The sequence below is a fragment of the Lissotriton helveticus genome, chromosome 4_1 (assembly GCF_964261635.1).
Source record: "Lissotriton helveticus chromosome 4_1, aLisHel1.1, whole genome shotgun sequence".
Taxonomy (NCBI): Eukaryota; Metazoa; Chordata; class Amphibia; order Caudata; family Salamandridae; genus Lissotriton; species Lissotriton helveticus.
Window position 1 is genome coordinate 1615885981 of NC_136063.1, and position 24817 is coordinate 1615910797.

A 24817-nucleotide genomic window follows, 5' to 3' on the forward strand; every position below is an offset into this window, starting at 1 on the left:
TCGGCTTCTCACTGTCAGTGGTGAAATGGTCATGTTTTGTGACTAAACACAAAAAACATGTGTTTGGGTTGCCCATGCCTCCATTAGCTACAAAACTATGTCCAGCGAGGAAATGTGTAAACAGTAACTAAGGGCCCTATTTAATTCTTGCTGGTAAGGATACTCTGTTTCAAAGGCGCTCGAGTATCATTACCGCCAAGAATGTGGTCCACCAGCCAAATTAAGATGCAGGCGGATTTTGGTGTTTATCAAAGTGGAGATTGTTCTGATTCGGCTATGATTAACCACCTCCGATGCCATGGGGAGCAAGGGCCATCAGAGAAAATTTGGATGGGCGGACGTGTAGTAATTTTTAGGTTTCACGTGCACAGAGCTTTTGCTAAACTTGTGATGTCTGTTGCATTTTTAAAACAAATCTTAAAAGGGGCTTACAACCGCACCTCCAATTGTTCATATGCTTATCACTGTTTTCCTTGCTTGCAGTTAGTTGCAGCATGCGCTTTCCTGGCATGTTCATCTTTCTCTTTGTATGTTTTCTTATCAATGGAACTTGGATCAAGTAATCTCTTTGATGTTTTTCTTTTACTTTAATGGCACTCGTTTTTTCTTAGTGATGAAGCGTGCTTGGCGACTGAACCAACCAAAGGTATTGGAGTGCTTTACATTAACACCAGATACTTTTCATGAAGACACTGTAAACTTAGGCAAATCACTTAATCTCACTGTGACAACCCGTATTTGTTATTGGCTGCCCGTCAACCTCCCGCCGTCCCTGCTTGCCCACACAAAACTGCTGTTGCACAGATCCCTTCTTCCCCCCAGATCCCCTCCTCCCCTGACTCTGCTTTTCACATTTGCTTTTTGTGCAGTTTTATGTAGCGGCAACACCAACTGAACAGATTGGAGCACCCTACAAAAGTACCAGTTACTTTTTTTTGGTAGGGTTTTATGTAGCGTCGAACACCACCCTAAGATATTGAAGTGCTTCATATTAGCACCAGTTCCTTTACACTAGGCCACATTCATTTTTGTAGTCAGAGGGAGATTAAGTTATTTGCCCAGAGGCAAGGATGTTAAGCGAATTGCGAAACTCAAACCTGGTTTCCCAGCTCCATAATTGTCAGCTCTGGCCCTTATGCCACATCCTCCCCAACGAGGATGCCACATTCCCATCCTAGCCTCGGCCAGAATTTTGCATTTTGTGATTACTGGAAAAACACTTAATCTCCCCGTGGCTGCCCGCATTTGCTGTTGGTTGCCCATCCACTTCCCGCCCGTCGTTGCTTGGCCCCGCTGAACTCCATGGCACAGAGCCCCTCCTCCACCAACTCTGGTTTTCACGTTTTTTTGTGCAGTTTTATGTAGCCACAACACCACCCAAAGGTAATCGAGCACTTTACAAAAGCACCACTTACTTTTTTTTGTGTGCAATTTTATATAGCACCAACACCATCCAAAGGTATTGTAGTGCTTTACATTAGCACCAGTTATTTTTTAGGGAAGTTTTTACATCGGGCCAACACCGCCATGAAGGCATTGGAGCACTTTACATTAGCACCAGTTACTTTACACAAGGACACATTCATTTTTGAATGTGTCCCAAATCAAGGATGTTAAGCCGACAATGAAACTCAAACCGGGTTTACCAGCTCCATCGTCAGCAGCTCTGGACCTCATGTCACATCCTCTCCCGAAAGGAAGCCATATCATCTCCCTCACCACAGCCTCAGTTATATATATTCTGGTTATGGATACATCACTTAATCTCCCCATTTCTAAACACAACAAGCATTGGCAAAGAGAGTAGGTTTCATCAGTGTGAAATCTATTGTTTTTATGTCTAGGCTACATAGCGCATGCACTGTCTCAAAGAGACATGTTGTGTTCTATCTGTGGACTTATAGGAAGCCTATCTCCTACCATTGGCAAACTTCAGCGTCGCTCTCATTTTCTTTGATGCTATTTGTCATGGCATGTGGGTGTCATGCCCTCGTCTTGTGTTTGGTCCTCACATAGCACATGGAACAAATACATGTCTTCTTACACTGTTTCAGGTCTGCACAGCTATTCTTTCTTTGCTTTCAAGCTTTCTATAGGAGTACTTGTGTTTTCAGGCCGTCTCACTTGTACACATGCCACTAAAATGCATGTGCGTGTACATAAACTAGAGCATTTCTTAAAAAGTTGTTAAAACACGAACAGCACTTGCTTTTTTTTTTGTACATTCTGATGGCATTGGAGCACTCATGCCATCCTCCTTCTTGCCATAGTTTCCGGTCCAGGGAGAGAGTGGTTGAAAAGTTTCAGCACTCCATCAATCATCTTGTTGTGTTTGCTATGTTTGCCGTAAGTGGCCAAGGGTATGCCCAGATGTGGGTCCCTTGTTCGCTACATAACTGGATTCAAGCTAGCCTGGCTGATGAGGCGCGATACCTCGAAACCGGTCCCAGGTTGCTTGTCTCCGGTCCAGGGAGGACCTATCCTGGCAGTTCAAACTGGATTGTTCCCATGAGGAGCAGGGTCAAGGTAGATTTGCATATGGCTAGGTCCAAACTGGGGTGGCATAGTGAGTAAAAGAATGATGGATTCAACCCAGATCTCTGACTGGGGCTGAGTGGTTGAAATGCATCAGCACTCCGTTCATCACCAGTTACATTCCACAGTGACACATTCATATTTGTTGCTGATCCTGCCTCAATTAAGGTATTTTCCCCCTGCAATTTTGCTTCCTCCCGCCCTCTCCCATCGTTGCTTGCCCATCTTCCAATCACCTCCTGCTTTCCTGCTTGACCCGTCCCCCCACTACCTCCCTCATCTCTGCTGCTTTTATTTTTATTTTTTGCATGTTCCAATGGTATTGGAGTGCTTGTTCTGTCGTCTACCTTGCCATAGTGCTAACACCAGCCAATGGTGATAGAGCACTTTAAGTGCTCACGAGTTACATTACACAATGGCACATTTGTTGTTGTATGCAGCGGGAAGCGTAAGTGATTTGCCCAGAATCACAAACTGTTCAGCTGACTCTAAGATTCGAACTTGGTTACCCAGTTCCCCTGTCAGCAACTCTGGCCTTTACGTCACATCCTTGCCTCACTTCAAAGCTCCTGAACTGTTTATCACTATCCCTTCCACATTTGTTTTGCAAGACCCCCTCAACATCGAACAAATCCAATAGATCTCAGCAATGCCTGAGCTACTGGCCTTGTCAAAGAGAATGTCTTTTAGCTAACCCCGGGCGAAGTACTACGCTACGCTCACGTAGTTTGCGCTACTTCGCACTACGCGAATTGCACATAGCACACTGCAAATACGCGTAGAGTGGCAGTCATTTTTTGCTTGCTCGCGGTCTTCAACGTCAAGTTGGCAACCGCAAGCGAGTAAAATGACATCCCGGCGAAAAGTTTTCCTCGTTTGCGATCAGCCACATCAAGTTCTCGATCGCGAGCGTGGAACATAAACCTCCCGGTGAGATTCTCAACGTGGGGAGGTCAGGTTTCTCATTGCGAGTGATTGCGTATGTTCGCAACCGCTCACGATAATAAACTACCAGTCTGCGTTGAGAAAGCTGCCGCTCGAGTTGAAATCTACTTGAGCGACAGAAAATGACCGCTTGCACTGTGCAAGATACAGTTTGCACTGATTGCATAGTGTCATTTTTTTATTTTTATTTTATTAACTTTAAGAACTATTGCACAGCGGCACAACTGCTCTGCAATATTTAAAAATAAAATTGACAAAGTTAATAGAATTTGTGTGGGTGAAACCTTTTGGCTGTGCCAAAGCTTGTTGAATGTTTCTTACTGCCAGTTAGAATAGTAAAAACATTGTAATGCTCCCCCACCATGGGAGAAGGCTCCTATGGCAAGAGGAGCATTATCTTTTTTCTTTACAGAAAGAAAATCGTTTTAGAGATTTTTTTTTAAAAAGAAAAATGATTACTGTTTGTCACAGGACTGCATCCTTCCAAGCCAGCTCTGTAACAAACAGTAAAATAGCATTGACAGGAACCACAGTGAACACCGTTCCTGACAATTCCTTTTTAAATGACCAACAGGTAGGCGGTCATATGAGTTTGGCGGAGGATTAGGCCCAGCCTGGTTTACGTAAAGTCCTCCCCCAGATCAATGGTGACTTCTCCGTCTGGCAAAAATTAAATTTGGGCCTTAGTTTCTAATGTGCCCGTTAAGTGGTCTGTCATGTCCAGGTGAAGGAGAAGTGGTAGTCTACTCATCGGGCTTAGGAGAGGACAGTGATATAGCCACATCCATTGGGTGCCAGGGTAGGCACCCAGATATATTGACAGTGGAGCTGAAATGCTTACATAGCACGTTGACTGCTGTTGAACTTGCTCAGATGATTGAGACCGTCAGAGTGTTCTTGCACAATAGGGATGAGGAGAAACCATTGTATTTGCCTCACACAAATATGCCAGCCAGTGATGATTCTTTTTCAGGATTGCAATAAGCCAACCCAGACAGGACAGACAGGAGCTCTTTCCTAATAACCAATGGTATGTCATAATTTTGAATCCACGAACAAACCAAATTCAGGCAAAGCGCTAAAAGCTTTTAGCAATATTTAGACGTGAGCTGTCTCTAGTGTTTCATTTGAAAAAATGAAGAGTTCAGGAGCCCAAAGATGCTGTCAGGACCCTGCAGCCAGCGCTGCTGAATGCCGGTGTTGCCAAATAGCAATGCTGCCTAGCTTTGGTTCAACTCAACTCTCTTTCTTAAACCACCGCACATTTCCTGAGTCTTCATTTCACTGTTGCTGGTTCTTATTCGTGCCTGCTTTTACCCTTATCACTGTACCTCATTTTTCACTCCCTCTTTTTCATTTTTCTTCTTTTCTCCCTCCTGCTCTGGGTCAAACATTGATGATGCAAAATAATTCGTAATTCCCCAAAATGAGTGCTGGTACCCACCATCTGTATCCACCGGCAGAAATTAAGGGGTATATTCACAAGAACGTGTGATAACTACAGCAAGAGTAGCATAACACAACTTTCAACATCACAGTCCATCGCGGGAAAATAACACGTGTCAACGTGGAATTCAAAACTATACGGAAGCATGCGATAGTCATCAAATAATGTGTCAAAAATCTGCGAGAAAATCAACCCTACGTCGCAAAAATGAGAAACGTGAATGCAAAAAAACATGTGATGAGGCCAATCGTGGTACAAAAATCAGAGAAAACCAGCCACAGGTCTGCAAATCCCACACGTCTGGAGGGAAAATGCACTATAAAAGAAAAAAAAGAAAACTGCGAAGCACCATGGATGCACACGACCGAGTGCAGAGGACAAGCCTAACCCCACTAGCCCCACGGAGGACCAGCATGGAACCCCGCGTTTGGGGAAGGGCAAGGACAAGAGGAAGAGGAAGACAGGGTTCAGTCCGCAGGAAGACCGGATCATCGTCACGGAGGTCATAGGGCACTACCAACAACTGTCCGCCACCTCCACTGCGGCACTGGAAACCCAAATGGAAATATGGCAGGGCATCGTCGTCAATGTAGTCGGAGTGGCGAAGAGGTCACTGGAGGAGGTCAAGAGGCGCTGACATGAAGTGCACATCCAAATCAAGGAGAAGCTCCTCGCCAACAGGAAGGCAGCAAGGGCAACTGGAGGTGGGAGTCCTGCGACACAGGAGGTGATTGATGAGCTGGAGCAAATGGTGGCCACAGTCAGCAGTTTCGAGACGGTGGCAGGAATTGGGGGCCTGCACACAGCACAATATGACCTGACCCAACAGCAACAGGGTGAGTAACGACCAAGGATGGGGTTACGAGGGGGGAGATGGGCACAATGGCACACATGCACAATTATGTGTAGCACACTGCACACCCACAATGACCCTGAATCATGTCACTGAGAGCCTTGGCACACTGCAGCACACATAGGAACACCAAGTCACGGTTCCTGCAACTCCTGAGACGAAAAGCCGGGAGGTTTTTAAAACTGTATTTTAGAGCTTTGTGTGTAAAATCTTTGTGCTTTTAACAAATACCTTGCTGCTATCACAGGCACTTTCCCTACGAGCCGACTGAGCGCTCAGGAGGGACCTTGACACACCGGCGCTGGGTGAGGGGAAGACTGCGGCCACGCCCACCCCCTCCAGGCCACGCCCCCTTTTCCCGCTGCTATATAAGTGCGCGCTGACTCACTAGCGCGGTCACGGTTCCTGCAACTCCTGAGGCGAAAAGCCGGGAGGTTTTTAAAACTGTATTTTAGAGCTTTGTGTGTAAAATCTTTGTGCTTTTAACAAATACCTTGCTGCTATCACGGGCACTTTCCCTACGAGCCGACTGAGCGCTCAGGAGGGATCTTGACACACCGGCGCTGGGTGAGGGGAAGACTGCGGCCACGCCCACCCCCTCCAGGCCACACACCCCCTCCCAACATAAAAATATGTGCTTCCCTCGGAAGCGCAGCGGACGGGCGCAGCGGGCGCGCCGTTTGCGCGCCGAAGGCGCGCCTAAGGCAAGCCCGTCTGCGCCCGTCCGCGACCGGATCGCGTCCAGCGCCAGCCATGCTGTCCGTGTCCATTCACAGAATCACAGGATTATTTGGTCTGGTGCGGAGCTACAGTCTCTGAACGCCGCCACTCCCTGTCAATTGCCTGAGCTCAATCTGATGACTCAGGATCTTCCGCCTCATTGCCCACACTGCCTAAAGTCGCTTGGCACTGTCTCTCCCCAAATAGTTCCACCTCTCATAAAAACAAGTAAACCATCTCGCACTACCTCCTCTACCCAACTTAGGATCGGTCTACTGAACTGCAGATCCCTTCCCAAGCATGCTGATGATTTATGCTTACTTATAGCGGATTCTAATTGGGACGCCTTGTGCCTTACGGAGACTTGGCTTAATGAGGACAACATGGCATCCATCTCACTAGCAATCCCACCAGGTTTTAAATTGAGCTTTTCTAATAGAAAGGAAGGCCGTAGAGGTGGAGGAGTGGCTTTCATCTACAACGAAAAATACACATTGCTGTCTTCCACTCCTACGACTTTCCCAGGTACAGAGGGGTTACACTTCTGCCTTCAAATTACTCCCCAACTGTCTCTTACAGGCCTAATTATTTATAGACCCCCGGACTGCCCGGCATCTTCTTTGAGTGAGCTTATGGACTTTATAGTCCTAAACTCCCTAGCCCACCCGCATTATATCGTCGCTGGTGATTTTAATCTTCACGCCGACAATCTTGACTGTCCACAGGCCACTCACCTCATTTCTACTCTACAATCGGCCAATCTAACTCAAGCTATTGTAGGCCCTACGCATCGGGCGGGGCATATGCTGGACCTTTTCTTTTCCAACATATCAAACACAAAAGCTAATTCGCCGATACCACTGCTTTGGTCCGATCACTACTTAATCACTCTGTCCATTTCAATCTCCTCCCAGTCTCAGATCACAGGGAAACGCTCCTATGTGCGAAGAAAATGGGATAATTTAACAACGGACACTCTTTGCCAGGCACTTCGAGCTAACCCCCTTTCCCCTTACCTCGGATGCTAATTCCGATGCTGTATCATTGAACGCGTGGATTGGCAATGTAGTAGACTCTATCGCTCCGGCCAGAATCGCTACGTCACGCAGAGAATCTCCCTCTGCCCCGTGGTTCTCCCCTGAGCTGATGGCCGAAAAAAGTAAATGCAAAAAACTGGAGCGCCTTTGGCGAGCGAATTATGGCGATACAGCCAAAACCAGTTATAAAAAAGCCCTCCATGCCTTACATTTATCTATAAAAAAAGCTAAAAAAATCTTTTTTGCAACCTCCATCCAGCAGGCGGAACAATCGAGTAAAGAGGTTTTTAAGATTGTTAAATCTTTTTTTAAGCCAAGAGCCATCGAAACGGATATTATCCCATCCGCAAGACTCTGTGAAACCATCTCCGATTTCCTTGACACCAAAATAGTAAAAGTATATGACACCTTTACTAACCCCGAGCCGACATTTATGGCTGAGCCCGGAGTTTCCGAGCCATCCGCTTCCTCCTTAAACCAATTTCAGCCCATCACCCTCTCCGAGGCATTGAAAGAAATAAAAAAAATGCAAATCGGGGGCACCTGATGATCCTTGCCCACCTAAACTGTGGAAATTAATGTCTGACGAAATCGCAGTTCCCCTCTTACATATATGGAACACGTCCATCACTACAGGTATGTTCCCGGACTGCTGGAAACAGGCCACTCTTCTCCCGCTAAAAAAAAAAACCCAAGGTGCGCCGGATGACCTGAGCAATCTCCGACCCATCTCCCTTTTGGCAGCCCCTGGCAAAATGCTCGAAAAATTAATCCAACGGCAGCTTAACAGCTTTGTTGAAGAAACCGGTGCCCTACACGAAACTCAATCCGGCTTTAGGGCCGGCTTTAGCACCGAGACGGCCCTCATTGAGGTGGCCGAGTCAATCAGGTGGTCCTTAGATTCAGGGGCATCGGCTATGCTGGTGCTCTTGGATCTATCTGCCGCTTTTGACATGGTAGATCACAGCAGACTGCTGATTCGACTTAAGGACATTGGCCTTGGAGACAAAGCACTTAACTGGCTACACTCCTACCTTACAGATCGGTCCCAGAAAGTGGCTCTGGGCCCCTTCTCCTCTGAACCTAAAAGCCTCAGGTGTGGTGTCCCACAGGGGTCGGCACTCAGCCCTCTGCTGTTCAATGTCTATCTGGCCCCGCTCTTCACCTTGATTGCTAAATGGGGGGTCAAGGCTATATCATACGTGGATGACACTCAATTGGTCTTCCCCTATACAGACACGTCAGAGACAGCTTTTAGTAAAATCAAGGGCTGTCTTCGTGACGTGGCCAAATGGATGAACACTAATAAACTCAAAATGAACGCGAGCAAAACAGAGGTGTTATTCTTTGGAAAACTCAAACACCCCCCTCCGGACCTTTGGTGGCCAACGGAAATGGGCTCTGCCCCATCTCCTGGGACGCATGCAAAAAACCTAGGAGTAAGATGGGATGAGAATTTGTCTTTCCTGCCGCACATACAACAGCTTACCGCTGGTTGCCTACACAAGCTCAGAAATTTACGTACATTTTTGCCCCTGCTTCCAGTCGAGTGTCGAAAAACGGTTGTTCATGCAACAATCACATCTCGCCTTGACTATTCCAATGGCCTCTTTCTCGGTCTGCCCAGTTATGCGGTGCAACGCTTACAGATCGTGCAGAATGCGGCTGCGAGATTGATAAAACATATCCCTTTTAGGCAGCATATCTCTCCGCATCTGCACGAGCTGCATTGGCTGCCAGTAGCAAGCAGAATTAAGTTCAAGGTGCTTACCCTGGCTTTCAGAGCACTAAAAGGCACGTGTCCCAACTATCTAAAACTTCGACTTCCCCGTTACCACCAAAAACGAGAGCTCCGCTCAAACTCCCTGCTCAAGCTAACCACTCGACGTGTGAGGAAAGCTAGACTTGGAGGCAGGTCCTTCTCTGCTGGCACTGCTAAACTATGGAAAATTTTGCCCCCTGCCATCCAATCTGCCACTACAGAAGCTAGTTTTAGGAAGCTTCTAAAAACCTGGCTCTTTATGCAATAATCTTGAACTCCCCCTGTCTACTCGCCCTGGGCCGTTGGACTCGCTAGCGCCGGGACACCTCATCTGAGGTAGCTGTTCGCGCTCTACAAGCATCTGTATTATTATTATTAAGTAGGCCCCTGTCCACAATGTGCACAAAGGGCCCCCTCCAGATCACCAATAATACAACCGACCCATGCACATGTGCTGAATCCAGAAAAGCAGCGGCTCTGTGACCCACACTGACTATGCAAGTAACACTGCATGCCCGATAGCATGGCTGCAGCCCAAAAACATGAGATGATCCACGAATCAACATGGAGGTAGCCCAATGCGGATCACATCCATAAAGGAGCAAGTCACACTCCGACATATCCACATGCACACACAACCCATGTCGTACAATACACGCAGCAGACGAACAATGCACCAGGCCACAAAGATCTGTCCCAGAGCACATATAACCCAAGTCAAAAACAAAACAGGCCCCGAAAAGCACACAATTCAAAGGCACCCCACTCCAAAGGGAGAAGGCTACACAAAATCAGAGCTGATGGGGCAACTCCCCCACAATGAATCACACTCATAGCAATCACAGAACATCAGCAATGACGGCAATGAGGTACAAAGTGCAACACCAGCACCATAGGACATGACTCACAACAGGTCCGGTACGTACGTAGTAACTGTCCACTCAGATCAGGTATTGCCTGACACTGTGTGATGACAATGCACGGGTACTACCACACATCCATCATGTAGTCGAAAAACACACTGACTGCCATTAAATAGCCAGCTACACCAAAGCAGTCACAATGTACCGTGGCATGCAGTCTGAATGTAAACATCTGCAAATCTCCAACATACATGTACAACTCTATTAACCTGCAGCTCCCCTTTCACATTGCAGAGAGACAAACAACACCTCCTGCAGAGCAGACCAGACATATCTTCAGTGACGATGAAGAGAACCCCCTGGTCATCTGCACAGACACCCTTCAACGGATCGTAGATAGCCTCCGCACCCCATCCTTAGAAGCACGGTAGGCCAGCTGCCCCGAGGTGAGCCCACCACCTGCACAGACCACACAACAGGAAATACACATCAACACGGCTGTCTCCCAGCACACCCGGCCAATTCATGGAGTTCCAACAACGTATGTGGTGTTGCCAGGTGGAGTTGGCTGACCAGCTGCGGGTAGGCTTTGAACTCTTGGCAGCCAAAATCAATGCTATACGTGGGTGTCTGAGTCCCATCAAGGACCACATATAGTCCCTATTGGACACCCCCTGTACGCACCATGCTCCACCACAGACCTTGGCTGACCGTGCTGGGGCAATGAATCTAATTCAAGAACTGTGTGGTCAGACAGGGCACCAGCAATCAGAGCACAGAGTAGGCACAGATGCGGAGGTCAGTGGAAACCATGGAGCAGATCCAGGCTGGAAGTCTGTCTGCCACGGTTGTACACCAGCGAGTAGTAACTGGGAACCTCAATGCCCTGCAGTACTTCATCTTGCCATTGCTGCCACTGAGCCGGTCCCACATGACTGCAGCGGGAACATCAACACACACATCTCCGAGCCCTGATATGTCCGTGGCACACAGTGATGCTGCACCATCACCTTCACAGTCTGTTGTGTCAGTGGCACACAGTGATGCAGCCATCACCCCGCCACACACACCAGACACACCAGACACAGAATCTGTATCAGGAGAGTAAGAAGGGGATGGAAATTACTTTGTGAGGAAGGAGGCAGTAGCATCCATCACCGACATATGCCCGGTCCCTGCCTGGTTATGACCTATGCATCATGCCCTGGGAAAACACCTCATGCCGGAACACTCTGCGACATGCACCTGGACCCCGACACGGACTGCCATTTCATCACTGCTGGCCAATTACACAGCAATTCTACTGCGGACTGCACTCTCCCACTTCCTAATCACTTCTCAGTGCCCAAAGGACTGTGTTTTTACCACCACTGAATGTGAATAAAACATTCTAAATCACACAGATATGTCATTACTCTGTTCACTCAAACATGGAAGTATGGCTGGATGTAGGGACAATGATTGCACATAAAGGTACACCATGGTAACTTACATCTATGTGCATGTGCATCCCTGAGACACATGGCAAATTGGTTGACTGTGAAGGTGAATATTAGCTGTTTCCCCATTGCACATCAACAATAATCTCATGACCCCCCAAACTAGGCACACGTCCATGTGTTGAATAGGGCTGTGGGTAGGACTGACCAAATCGGTAGCAGGCCAGAAGTGGTGGCCTACATCACATGTTACAACAGAGCAGCACGTCGCATACCCACTTACACACATCTGTTATGATGTATGACATTGCTCCACATGGTCAGAGGTTGCACATCATACTCACATTGCTGAAGTCACGTAAGTGCACATGTCAGCCAGCACCTATCCCAAAACAATGTCTGGCTCAAAGAGGTTGAACTTGCAAAAGGGACACACCACCATTGCACATGCATCAGTCAATCCCTCTGAGGGGACGATGCTCATTGTGGCACACGAGTGGACAATCAAATCAACACCCCTCACAGTTAGACACTAGTGGGGTGGGATAGATTTTATTGGCATGTGCATGTCAGTACGGACGAGGCAACGGCCACAAGAGGCAGACACTTGCAAGCAGCATGAGTACATGTTGAGGGTCATACATTGTTGTTGCAACAATGGACGAAAATCATCATGGATGGCAATGCTCCCAGCCCACCTTGTCTTGCTGGATGAGTCAGGTGTTGTTTGGCGTATGCCCATTGCCCCAAGTGAAGGGGCATGACTCACTGCCCATGGGATCTGCATAGTGCTCTGCCACCGAAGTGCGCCTATTGTCTGCTCTGCTGACAGTGCACAGGTGAAAGGGTCCGACAGGTTCACATGTCATGCCACAGTGCTGTGTGTGTGCTTTACCCTAGCAGTGTGTCCGAATTGGCAATGTTGCCAAACAAAGCTGTGCTGCTATAACCATGGACCTGCCTCACCTTGCACAGGTGTGTGTACACACGCGTTGTTTCACGCACATGCATCCAGAGTTCAGACGATGGCAGACATGTCCTCTGTTGTGGTGGGATATGTGAGCAATCCCCAATGCAACATGTTGTTGGGACCTGTGTTGTGGGTAACAATCGGATGTGGCTGTAGGAACGTCCCAGCAGTTCCATATGCAATGTGTTCCAATAGTAGGTCGTTGTCGTGTTCAAGGAACACCAGGGTGAGCCAATCCATTAACTGGTCCAGGCAGGTGTGCTCAGCCCACATATTTCACCAATCCGCAAGACAGCCCAATAGGGTAGCGCCTCTATGTGATCACTGCACACGAGGAATTGTGCAATCTCCCATGCACAACTGCCAATACATACGCAGTATGTCAAAGCCTCCCATGCACGGCTGTCTCGGTTACACTCCTGTTCGTGATCCAACTGGGGGGGGGGGCAGACACAAGTCATTGTCCAATTCATCTATGGTTGTGTTGGATAGGCAGACATCCATGGGACACTCAGATGTGCATGTTCGGCAGTGGAACCAGGGCTGGATGCAGGTGACGTAGGCAATGCGGAAGCTGAGCCGGTAACTGATCCGCTCAAAACAACGACCAAGGGCTTTGACTCACCTACAGTAAAGCAGAGTCTATTAATATAATCAACAAAGAAGATGCCAATACTGAGTGTAATTCCAAATAAACCTTTTTGTTTCCAAGGCTAACAAACAATCAATTATTAGCCACATATTGGAACTTATCCATCAATATTTATTTCTTTTATGGAAAATGTTTAAATCAACACAACCACAATGAAAAGCTTTCAATATATATATGCATAAAGAATAATCAAAAAAGAAATTTGGGGAAAAGACATACACTCCATAGAATAGACAATATGAACAAATATTCACCCACTCTTGAAAAACATCCGTCTTCCAATCACACTTACACTCCTTTCAACTTTCAATAAACCAAACATATAACACAATAGACAACATGGGAAACAGAATAGTCAATGACTTAATCCTAAGACTGTTCAAGATAACATAGAGTAAAAAACTGTTTCTCTAAATACTTAATATATAACAGTTTTGGACACTAATATATACAATTATTTTGACAGAAACCCAAAAAAACAAGGTCGACGCGTTTCGAACCGGACCCTTTGTCCGATTCTCATCAGGACCAGACAGAAAATCTGAGTGTTCAAGACTTTCCAAAGCTGTTAAGTTCTTAAGAAAAGGAGAGGTAGTCTGCAAAAGGGCTGTGTATAAGCGTGTCTCCTGAAAAAGCTGTTTTACACAAACGCAGCGGATGGCCGTTTGTAGAAATAGTCAATTATGTGGCTCTAATGTAGCCTGGCGGGGATCAGCGTTATAATCCGTAGACTTGTTTTAGGTGGAGGGATGAGGTCCGTGCAGGTACGCCATGGACTGAATCGGGAATCTCAGAATACATAACACGGAACGCCACTGAAGGATCCGTGCGGACTGGGAGCCAGGAACACGTGTTCCTGGCTCACGGCGATCCGCTGCGTTTGTGTAAAACAGCTTTTCTAGGAGACACGCTTATACACAGCCCTTTTGCAGACTACCTAGTGTTGTGCATGTGCCCGGTATGGCCTGCCATTGCCTTGGTGCGTTCGTGGAACCGGCCCTCTTCTGTACTGCGGCAGTTGTGTGGAGGATATGCCACAGCTCTGAGCAATGATTCGAATGTGTGTGCAACGTTGGGCTGGATTGGTTGCTGTTTCCCTGACAGTCAAGGCAATCTCATGCGGGGGTACCTGAGGCAGGGGCTTCTGTTTGTGGAGTGTGGATCAGTTGGATGGTTCCTTTGTGCAATGCGTGGTGGGGGAGTCATCTACATGTGCCATGGCATCTCTCACAGGGTGTTCCAAGTGCATTCAGGACCAAGGTCAGAGGTGCAGGTGTCCTCCCCCCTTCTACATTGGAACAATGGAGCTTTCATCCCTGAGGTTTGTGTGCCTACGACTTGCGATTTCGGAATGTAATGAAGCTTTGTGGCTGAGATTGGGACACGGCCTTGGGCTCATGGTGTATGGATGGCGATACACACACACATGTTGGCATGTGATGCCAGACGCCCTGCAAGGCCTTGTGCTGCTTGTACAATCTCACTCCGTCTCTCTGCCTTGCTCTCTCCCTCTCTTTCCTTTGTTGGGCACATGGCACACCTTCTTCTGTTGGATTTCGTCTTCCAGGCTATGTGCTACGGATTGTCCAGTGTGGACCCGCTAGGACTCATCCAAATGGTTGTTTTGTCTTTTGTTTGTATGGTGTTTTGTGTTGGTGATTGCATTGCTGTATGACTGATTCTCCATTTTCTGGCGACGCATTTATGTTCATTTTCCTGCTTGTGCGACGTCAGGCAACATATTGGTTTTGTGATTCGTTGTGCTGGTGTGCAGTTTCTTGGTCCGGGTTTGGGGGTGGGCCCTGGGGAGTGGTGCTGTGGGCCTGGGTGAGGTGTTTGTGGGTGTTGTGGCCCTCTTGGGTATCCGTGCTGCATGTTCAGTTGCTCCATGGCATCTGTTTGTCTTCAGGTGTGGCTCTGGGCTGTGCTCCCTTTTGTGGTGCAGACTGTGGTCTGACTTTACACCAGGTCAGAGCAGGTGTAAATTTCCTGCTGCTAATGCGGATTATCGCATGTTTTGTGTTTTTTTGCGGTTCTGTCTGGTCATTGTGAACGTTGTGGTGTGATGTTGGCACGGCGTTTAGCACGGGAACGCCTACTCTGCATCTCATTAGCGATATTTGCGGGGGTCTTCTGTTGTGATGTTTTTTTAGGCTGCTGTCGCGGGTAAACTGGTGCTGGGGGCTGTTAGCACCAGCTTGTGAATGGGGTGGTAAATTTATCATGACTTTGGCTGCGCAAAAGTGCCGTTAATTCGACAATAGCTCCTCGTGAATATGCCCCTAAGTCTCTTAGTGGATGCTTGTTTGTGAGGTGCCTGAGCACAGATTCTTTCTCGGGGTTGGTTGCTGTACATGCTGCAGCTCTTTTCCTATAGGCCTGCTGCACACGGCACCTGAGCTCGAGAAAAACTGGACTCTTGTGCACTGTCACTTAGGCGGGACAAGATTGTTGTAAATAGGATTAGGTAACATTGAAGAAAGTATAAATATACAACAAAGATGGTTTGGAGCATGGCAGAATCTCCAAATACTCAAAGTCCGGCCACATCCCAGTAAAATAGTGCGCCCCTAAAGAAGCGTTAATTGAACGAAAAAAAGAGCAATTATAAGAAATTAGAGTGTGATCGACAGGCACAAAGCGAGCCTGGGCAGTTTCAATGGCACAACCCTTTGCTCCTGTTTTGATATGATTTCCTCTTCAATGAGGTCGGTCTGGCTGAAGGCCGGTCTTTTATTGCTTGCTTTCATCTAAAGTGCTTCAGTTCCATTATGAAATATTATTCTTGTAAAATGTGGCTTTGTGGATGCATGCGTGTGCGGGATACTGAGAACAACTCTGCCGAAGCTCGCTCTTTGTAACTGTTTCATATGTTTTTGCAACGAGCACGCCAACACGGAATATTAAAGATTGAAATTAAATTGTGGCTTTGGATCTATAAAGGATCATTTTCATCTTGTACAATACACAAAGCACATTTCAACAGCTCACCTTGCAAATACGGAAAATGAGGCCTGAATAAACGAAAAGAGTGCACTTTAACTTGTTCGACATGTATATGGAAATTGTAATAATGGCAGCAAGCCCTGCCCATCGTGAATGCGACCGCAGCGGCAACACCAGCCAGGTCACTTACTACGTAAAGACTGGCATCCTCTTATTACATGAATTACATATCTGGTAATAAACCAGAACAGTTTATAGACACATAACCGATTTGTTCCAAATTAGGGTTTGTCCCTACCAAGAAAAATGTATTACTCATGCAATGTTTATGAACCTCGGTTAAAAGTTCGAAACGTTCGCTCTGAAATACATAAGCTTCGAGTTGAATTGTGAACTGCCTAATTTGCATTTTGTTCGGAAATATTCCGCTCCAAAGTTATAACAAAGATGTTTATCGCGTTTTTTACATCCTTAATTGACCTTGAATTTGACCTTGGCCTTTGTATTGCCTGGTCATTGTCTCGATTGGGTAAAGTTGCTATTATAACTCCAGTTCCCGCCAACTTGGGTGCTAGACCCAAGCCTTGGTAGTTGCTGAGACTTTAAACTTCGAAGTTTATTACCTCTAAATGTTTTTCGAACTAACCTTTTTCATTTGATTCCTTTTCTAAATACGTGTATCAAACATTTAACTGTAATTCTTTATTTAGGTCACCATTACGCATCTATCATGTATGAACCCCTGAAACACTCCATGACCGGCCCCATCCCGGTCAATATCCTTTGCACCAAGATGCAAATATGTACATCACTGCTGTTAGAATGGCTCAACCAATATTGTTATTTTTTTTTATATTAAGTGTATTTGTAGAGCGCACTATTACCAAAGGTATCCCTGCGCTGTCTATGGGTGGGAGCCTGGCCCTGGGGAAGAGGGGTGGGGTAGTCAAACAGCCAGTTCTTCAGCTTCTTGTGTAATTCAAGAAGTGATAAGAAGTCGCTGACATGGAGCGTGAGGTCTTTCCGCGCTTTGGAAGCAATGAATGAGACGGCGAACAGAGAGAAGGAGGAGCTGGGTCATAAATGACTGCACCACCAGAACTAGTCACTGAAAGGAGAAGGTATTGCCCACCTCAAATGGTCTGCTGCTTGTAGACCATACATATAACTATGAAAACTGGTTGGATGAGAGGCAATATGTAAATACGAACAATTTTAGTACACAACAACACATCAATAAAGGCAATTGCAGATGGTCGTTTCTGCTCTTTTTATTTTCAGATGTGCTTCATAAGACAGAAACAGCCAACGTGTTGCGCTGAAGCATGGACTTCTTCAGGGCAATAGCGTAGAGGAATAAGATGTATCCTCAGACACGGGGTCAAGGAAGATAAAAACAAGTCCTAGGGCAAATAGGTGAAGCTCATGGTAGAGAGTTGTCCTATGATTATACGTGATAAGGTGTACTTCAAGCGGTATTAGACATGTACGTTCAGGAAGCCGTGTCCGGGAAAGCATTCCGGACACGGCTCCCTGAACGTACATGTGCTCTAGGACTCATTTTTATCTTCATTGACCCAGCATCTGAGGATACATCTTATTCTTCTACGCTATTGCCTGAAGAAGCCCATGCTTGGACGAAACGCGTTGACTGGTTCTGTCTTATAAAGCACATCTGAAAATAAAAAGACCAGAAACGACTCTCTGCAATTGCCTTTATTGATGTGTTGTTGTGTAATAAAATTGTTCGTATTTACATATTGCCTCTCATCCAACCAGTTTTCATGAACGAGAAGGCTCAACCTCTGGTCCTGATCCTGTGTATAGGTGGGACGTGTTATTGTAGAAGTCCGGCTGAGCGAAGGTGCCAGGATGGTTGCAAACACATACATCAAGCAACATTATACTCACAACATATTCCCCCTTATGTCCCAGTATAGTGCTACTGATTTAAATTGTTTTACTGATTTTGAATTTGGGAGCTGGAAAAGTACAAGATTTAGCAGCACAAGATTAAGCTGCATAAATATAATAATATATCTCCAGCATTCCAGAGCTAGTATTTATTTATTTATTTGTAAAGTTTTATATAGCGCGAACGTGATCCACTGGGGTATCAGAGCGCTTTACAATAAAATAATTTGTCTTATTTTATTGGCTGAAGTTCTTCAATCACTAAGTTGCTCCATTGAAATAAGGAGTGCTAAAGGGACACTGGAACTGTTGTTTTCTGATGTAAATGTCTAGTTATGTATATAGGGCCTCATTTATGGGGCCTTGCGTCACTTTTACGCCGCCGGTGCGTCACTTTTTGTGACGCGCCAGTGGCGTAAAAAATGCACCTTGTTGCGCCATATTTACAAAGTGACGCATCTAGGTAGATGCGTCACTTTGTAAACCCCTGCGCCACATTATATCTGCGCCAGGTATAATGTATGCAAGGGGGGCGTATTGACGCAAGGAGGGTCGTAGAAGTGACGCAGTGAAATCTATGAGATTTCACTGCATCACTTTTAGGACGCTGTCGCGTCAAAATCTTGCGCCTGCCTCACAGCAGGCGTAAGACGGACGCAGGCCTTTTCGCATGGGGCTTGCCCCATGTGAAAGGACGCATTGCTGGAGTTGCGTCCCTTTTGTGACACACTCCAGCAATGCGTCACTTTTGCGCTTACAGATAAGTCAGAAATACTGACGTATCTGTAACTCCTTGCGACATGATGCGTCATACATTAAATATGACGCATCAGGAATGTCGCAAGGAGTGCGCACTGAGAAGTGACGCATTGCTGCTTTCACGCAGCGATGCGTCATTTCTCATAAATGAGGCCCATAGTATTTAAGACTGGAGTGTGTGCGACCCACTTATGCCACACACTATATTTGCAAACTAACCCATTTCATTACTAGGTAAACCTTCAGTCAGCCGGATTCTGGGACCTACGGTTTTAGTTTTGCCAATATTGATGTGGGCCGCGACGCCTACATGTTCCACAGTGCAGATAAAACAGGACTACCTCAAAGCAAGACTGGCGATATGGGGCCACTTGGCGGAGATAAATAAGTAAGACAGAGGGAGATAGTGTTATTTGTCCAGAATCACAAGCTGTGGTTAAGGGGGGAAGCCTCGGTTAGAAACAAGGTCTCCCTGATTTACAGTCAGTAGCAAAGGACCTGTCAGAGAATTACCAGTCCTAGGCTAGCGCAAAAAATTCATTATTTTCCCAGCATTTGGAATGCTCCACGTTTTCTCGTGTGGGCCCTGGAAAGCTACGATTTTGTTAGAATGTTGGCCATTTGCCTTTGTCCCCTTAGGCCACACTTACTGATTAGCCATAAAATGAACAAACCAGATCACACAGGGGTAAGAGAAATGTGCATTTATCACTTTTACCCCCGTTAGAGAAACATATTTGCACGTGGAGAAATCCCTTCGTCTATGCCCCCTGAAGCAAATGAAACATTTGGGGCACCTTTCCACACTAATTGCACTACAGCTCTCATTTTTGTGCACAACTTTTGAAGCGCAGTTAAAACGGGGGAAACACACATAATTCATGTTTTAGGATATCAGCATAGTTATGATTTAGTGGTGCTTCAAACAGTTGCCGTGGCCACCAAATGGCCATATGATTGGAAGACCCACGTGTCCGTCTGTAGGAGATCCTGGCTGACCAGCTGGTATTGTAGTGCACAGTACACCTACAAACATCCACAGACCCCAATTGTGCTACGCGTGAGCTGCCATTGGCACAGATTATTTTTTTTGTATATTAGGTGTGGAAGATGTCCAGGGATTGATCCCTGAGCTAGTTCCATTGACACTTACACAGTAAACATTGTGCATCTTAAAAACAGTTCATATTTCAAACGATGCCTTTTTACAGCCATGGCTTTAATTCTGACCTATTTGTGACAACGTGACTTTTCTCTTGGAGTGGAAAGCGCGTTGAAGCTGCGCAGGGTGTGACGCAGTCTCCTGGGAGATTTGGAGTAATTCGTATCCATAATATACGATCGAATGTGGGGTATATTACCATGCGTCGCTTTATTGCCTGCCAAGAGACATTTTATGACTCACCGCGGGCACTGCATGACATGTACGCCTTTCCCTTGAATGTGGGCACACGGCCAAAGGTTCTCACTGAATCATAGACAATGTTGGCCAATAAGAGAGTACCAACCAGTCTCCCGTAGTTAAACGCACACTGTGAACACACGAATGCATCTACACCAGACTAACGATAAATGTTGGTGTTTGGACTTTACTAATGTCATGTTGTGACTGGACTGTTTTTCAGAAGAAGCTGTTTTACGACTGAGATGAACGCCTGGTTTAAATCAACTCTCTTGCATTTTCGGGAACATCTCCAGGAATGAGTCACTTTACTGTAGTGTGTCAGTAGGCACATGTCTTCTAGAACATTGTGGGATTTTTGTATTGTTCTTTGCCGCGACATCCGTTAGGTCGCAAGGGAGAAGGGGAGGGATTTGGTTGAATCTGGAACCTTCTATGAGATGCCTAATACCCAGGGCACAATTTGGGTGCACACGCAGGTACACGGCGTCCACCCACTATTTTCACAGGGTGGACGCCAAGAAGTTGAGCCCCACAGAAATATGATGTACTTTTCCCGGTGTAATTTTCAGACACAGGGACAAGTGCAGCGGTGCCTGCATGTTGTGTGCTTTCCATTCCAAGCAGCAACGTGAAAATAGGGGGGCTTTTTTATTTTCACCTCCAACTGGGCCACCCATTTAAGCCGAAGTTAAGAGGCCATCAGGCCTCCTTTTGATCAAGCATCCTGACTGTGCATTGTCTAGAACCTCACACTTGAATGCAAATGCAATGGAGGGGAAACAAAGGCACACAGCTTTGTTACCATTTCACAGGTACTTAAGAGAGGCCTACTTTTGACTTTGTCCAGTCCCCTGTATATAAGAAATATGCATGCACTGTAAGAATGTCAGATGTATTGGTCTGTAACCAGTAGTTACACACGTAACTATTTAAATAGCACTATTTTTTTAAAAGCACTAATCATAGTGAAGTAGTGTGGCTCACTGGTTAGAGGCGGCAGACCCGAGAGCAGAGGACGCCCCGGGACCAGGGTTCAAATCCCGGCGCGGCAGGTTTCTGGACCAGGGTCAGCGGACTCGATAATTCTCTCGCCTCGGTGCCCACTCTGATCAGCGATCACACTCGGCAACTCTGGGCATTAGCTTGCCTCATCTTCACTAACGGCCCCACCAGACCGCCGGGGATGCCTGGTCTCACCCTGGAGATACCCATTAAGGGACCATCTCTCAGGGAAGCCAGGAAGGGTTTCGCAGCGGTCGAAGCGCCTTGGGACCCTCCGGGTAAGTAGTGCGCTATATAAATGCCTATACATACATACATACATACATTCCAATGCAGGGTGTCAGAGCGCTTTATCTAACACACATATTATACATTGATAATAGATCCCGTAAGTGTGTAAATCCATGTACAAGATGTGTTACATAATACTGAGGGTTACAAGGTAAAGGAGTCACATGTCCTTCATAACTCACAGTGCTATATTAGAAGGATTACAATGTATGAACTGGTAGTAACAAAAGGATCTCTGTATTAAAAGCAATTACCCACTTACCTATCTATATATAAAATAAAAAGTTGTCATCTACATGTCACATGTTGTGCTTAGCAGGTGACACATTAACGTTTAATACTACTTTTTTATAGGAGTGAATGAAATGTCACATCTATGAAGCGGAAGGGATCATCATCATCATGGTCTAAAGCAGTGCTCCTGTATAACTCTACGGGCAAAATTAACAGGCACACAGAAACTTAAGGTATTTACTTATCCCACCCGCCTGCTCTCTTTTTAAAAACTAACTCCTTTTGTTCAAAATGGCTGGAGCCATAAAACTGTAGCAATAAATCCCCCACCTACCTCTGTTGTCCACGAGGCCCCTCAGCTTAACTCCCCCACACAGAGATAAGAATTCCTCCCAGCTAGACTTGAGCTCTGCTTGCTTAAACAGAAAGTGTAATCCCATCCCCGGTGCTCAAAGTAATAGCAGCAGACAGAGGACTAATATCTCTATCTCCCCTTGCCTGCATGGTTGTGAAGGGAAGCTGCTCTCCCCTGCTATCGAAGCAACAGCAACAAACAGAGGACTACTGTCTCGATCTGTACTACCTGGCGGCCATTTTAGACTAGTCTCTATTGGACTTTAGTATTTTAGACTAGTGTGAAAGAATGTCTGCCTATTATTGTAGTATTATACTTCTACCTATATTTTGAACATATGTATCGCGCAGATTGCTACCTCATATATGAAAGAATGTATGCCTATTATTGCAGTATTACACTCCTAGCTTTATTTTGAACATTTGTAATTCACAGAATGAGAATACTTTTTTTTCTGCATTTGACTTTTGTTTGCAATTGTATTTTGTTACTGACACATGTACCTCACATATTTCTGACTACACACTACTGTCACTTTCGATTCAGGTATTTTACTGCCTGCATAGGTATTTTATTTTATTCCAGTATATTATTTATATTATAGGCTATCACTAGTGACACTCACTAGTGTCTTCCATGGCCCTGTAACTAGCGGCTGACAGTTTGTACTATTGTCCTATTTCCTACTCCTAACACCACAGCCTCTATAAAATGGAGCTCAACGGCAAGCACACTTTTAGAATTAACTACCCCTCCACTCCTCTCTCCAAAAATGCCACTAAACGTTTTAAACACAACTTCTTGAGGTCGCACCCTGAAACACCCTTTGCCGACACTTACTTCTCACCGGGCAATGGAGCCCTGAATACTGATATCATCTTCCACACCTCACGCAGAGCCCAATGGAGAAAAACTTTCCTATCCCTACTCACAGTCTCCACCACCAGGAAAACAACTCATGGCCTAATTCTCACCATCACACCTTCCCACCTCTTCCCTGGCAGGTCTACCATTACTATCTACAATAACGGGATTGTCCTAATCCAATCCACGGACAAGAACCTGGAATTACTAGACAACCTGTTCCCCAAGTTCAAAGAGCACCTCTCCAAGCTGCGGACCCCCACCCAGAACTCCGCCAGCACTATCACCCCTGACGTCGCAGCCACCACCTACTACACTTCTACCCCTAGCACCCCAGTAAATGGCCCACCTGCTGTTAACGCCCCCCACTCCCCAAGGACAGTCACAAATAACTCCACCGCACATACTAGCAGCCCCTCTAACATGACCCTTCTTATCCCCACCCATACCCCCTCCATCCCTCCCCCCCCGGACAGAACATCCCCCACCCACAACACACCACCATCTGAACAAGCCACCGCCCAAAGTTTATCCACCCCCCCTCCCATCCCCCCCACGACAGACACCTCTCCCTCCCCATCTCCCTCCCCACTCCCACCCACGAGTCTCTCACACCTGACACAACAACTCCCACCCACAACACGCCTACATCTGCACACACCATCACTCGGAGTTTATCCACCCATCCCCCCCATCCCCCCCACGGCAGACACCTCTCCCTTCCCTGCTCCCTCCCCACTCCCACTCACAACTCTATCTCCCTCCCAACAAAAGATACAGAACATACCTCCTCCCTTACCTTATCATCCCCCTCTCTCCCACCTCCTATTCTCAGCCCTCACTACCCTCCTGTCTCCCCCACTGTCCTCAGCCTTCACTCACTATTCTACTCACCGGCACCGTCTCCCACTGAAGTCACTACCTATGCTTCCCACCCACCGCCTGTCTCACCTACATCACCCACACCCCTCGCCCACAAACACGTCCACACCTTGAATACCATCCCACTCATTAGCACCGCGGAACCCCTCAACAACGCTAGTATACCCCCCCCCGATACCCTGCCTGCTCTCCAGCTCACTACTCAACCACTCACCAACGGCTCTCTCCACCAACACCTTCCCCAATGACCCTCCTGACCTGACTTTATCCACCCTCCAACAAGTCAAAGAGGAAATCTTACAAATCAAAAAAGACATCCACGCAATCAAAGACCTTCTTTCCTCACAGCCCAGTCTACCTCCCACCATCCCACTACCCTACAAATGACGCACCCTCCCTACATACCCTCGCCCCCGACGACACCAGCAATGGCCTACTATCCCCGTTCGCAATAATTCCCACCGCCCCCGTCGTGTTCTCAACCCCTTGTCGGACCGCGACCTATGCTCTCTCCTACGCTCTTATGGCCCAGGTCCGGTAAAAGACTTTTCCAACTCACACATCCCCATATCCACAATTCTTACAAACCCTCTAAGGCCCCCAACACTCAACAACAGAGGCTCCGTCCCTAACAACCTCAGAAAAGTTCCCCTCACACTAGAAAGCTCGACCACCCGTCTCTCTCCCAAACTCAAATGCATCCTACTAAACTGCAGATCGGCCCAGAGACATTCCTCCGACATCGCGGATCTCGTCTCAGATAGGGATCTGGACCTAGCCATTCTAACGGAAACGTGGCTCACTGAAGCCTCTACCCCGATTATGGACATACTAGTCCCCCCCAATTATCACATCATTAGGCTGGACAGGTCTCCTGGCAAGACGGGTGGGGGAATTGCATGCATTTTTAGGAGCAACCTCTCCGTTACTCAAGTCACCTCC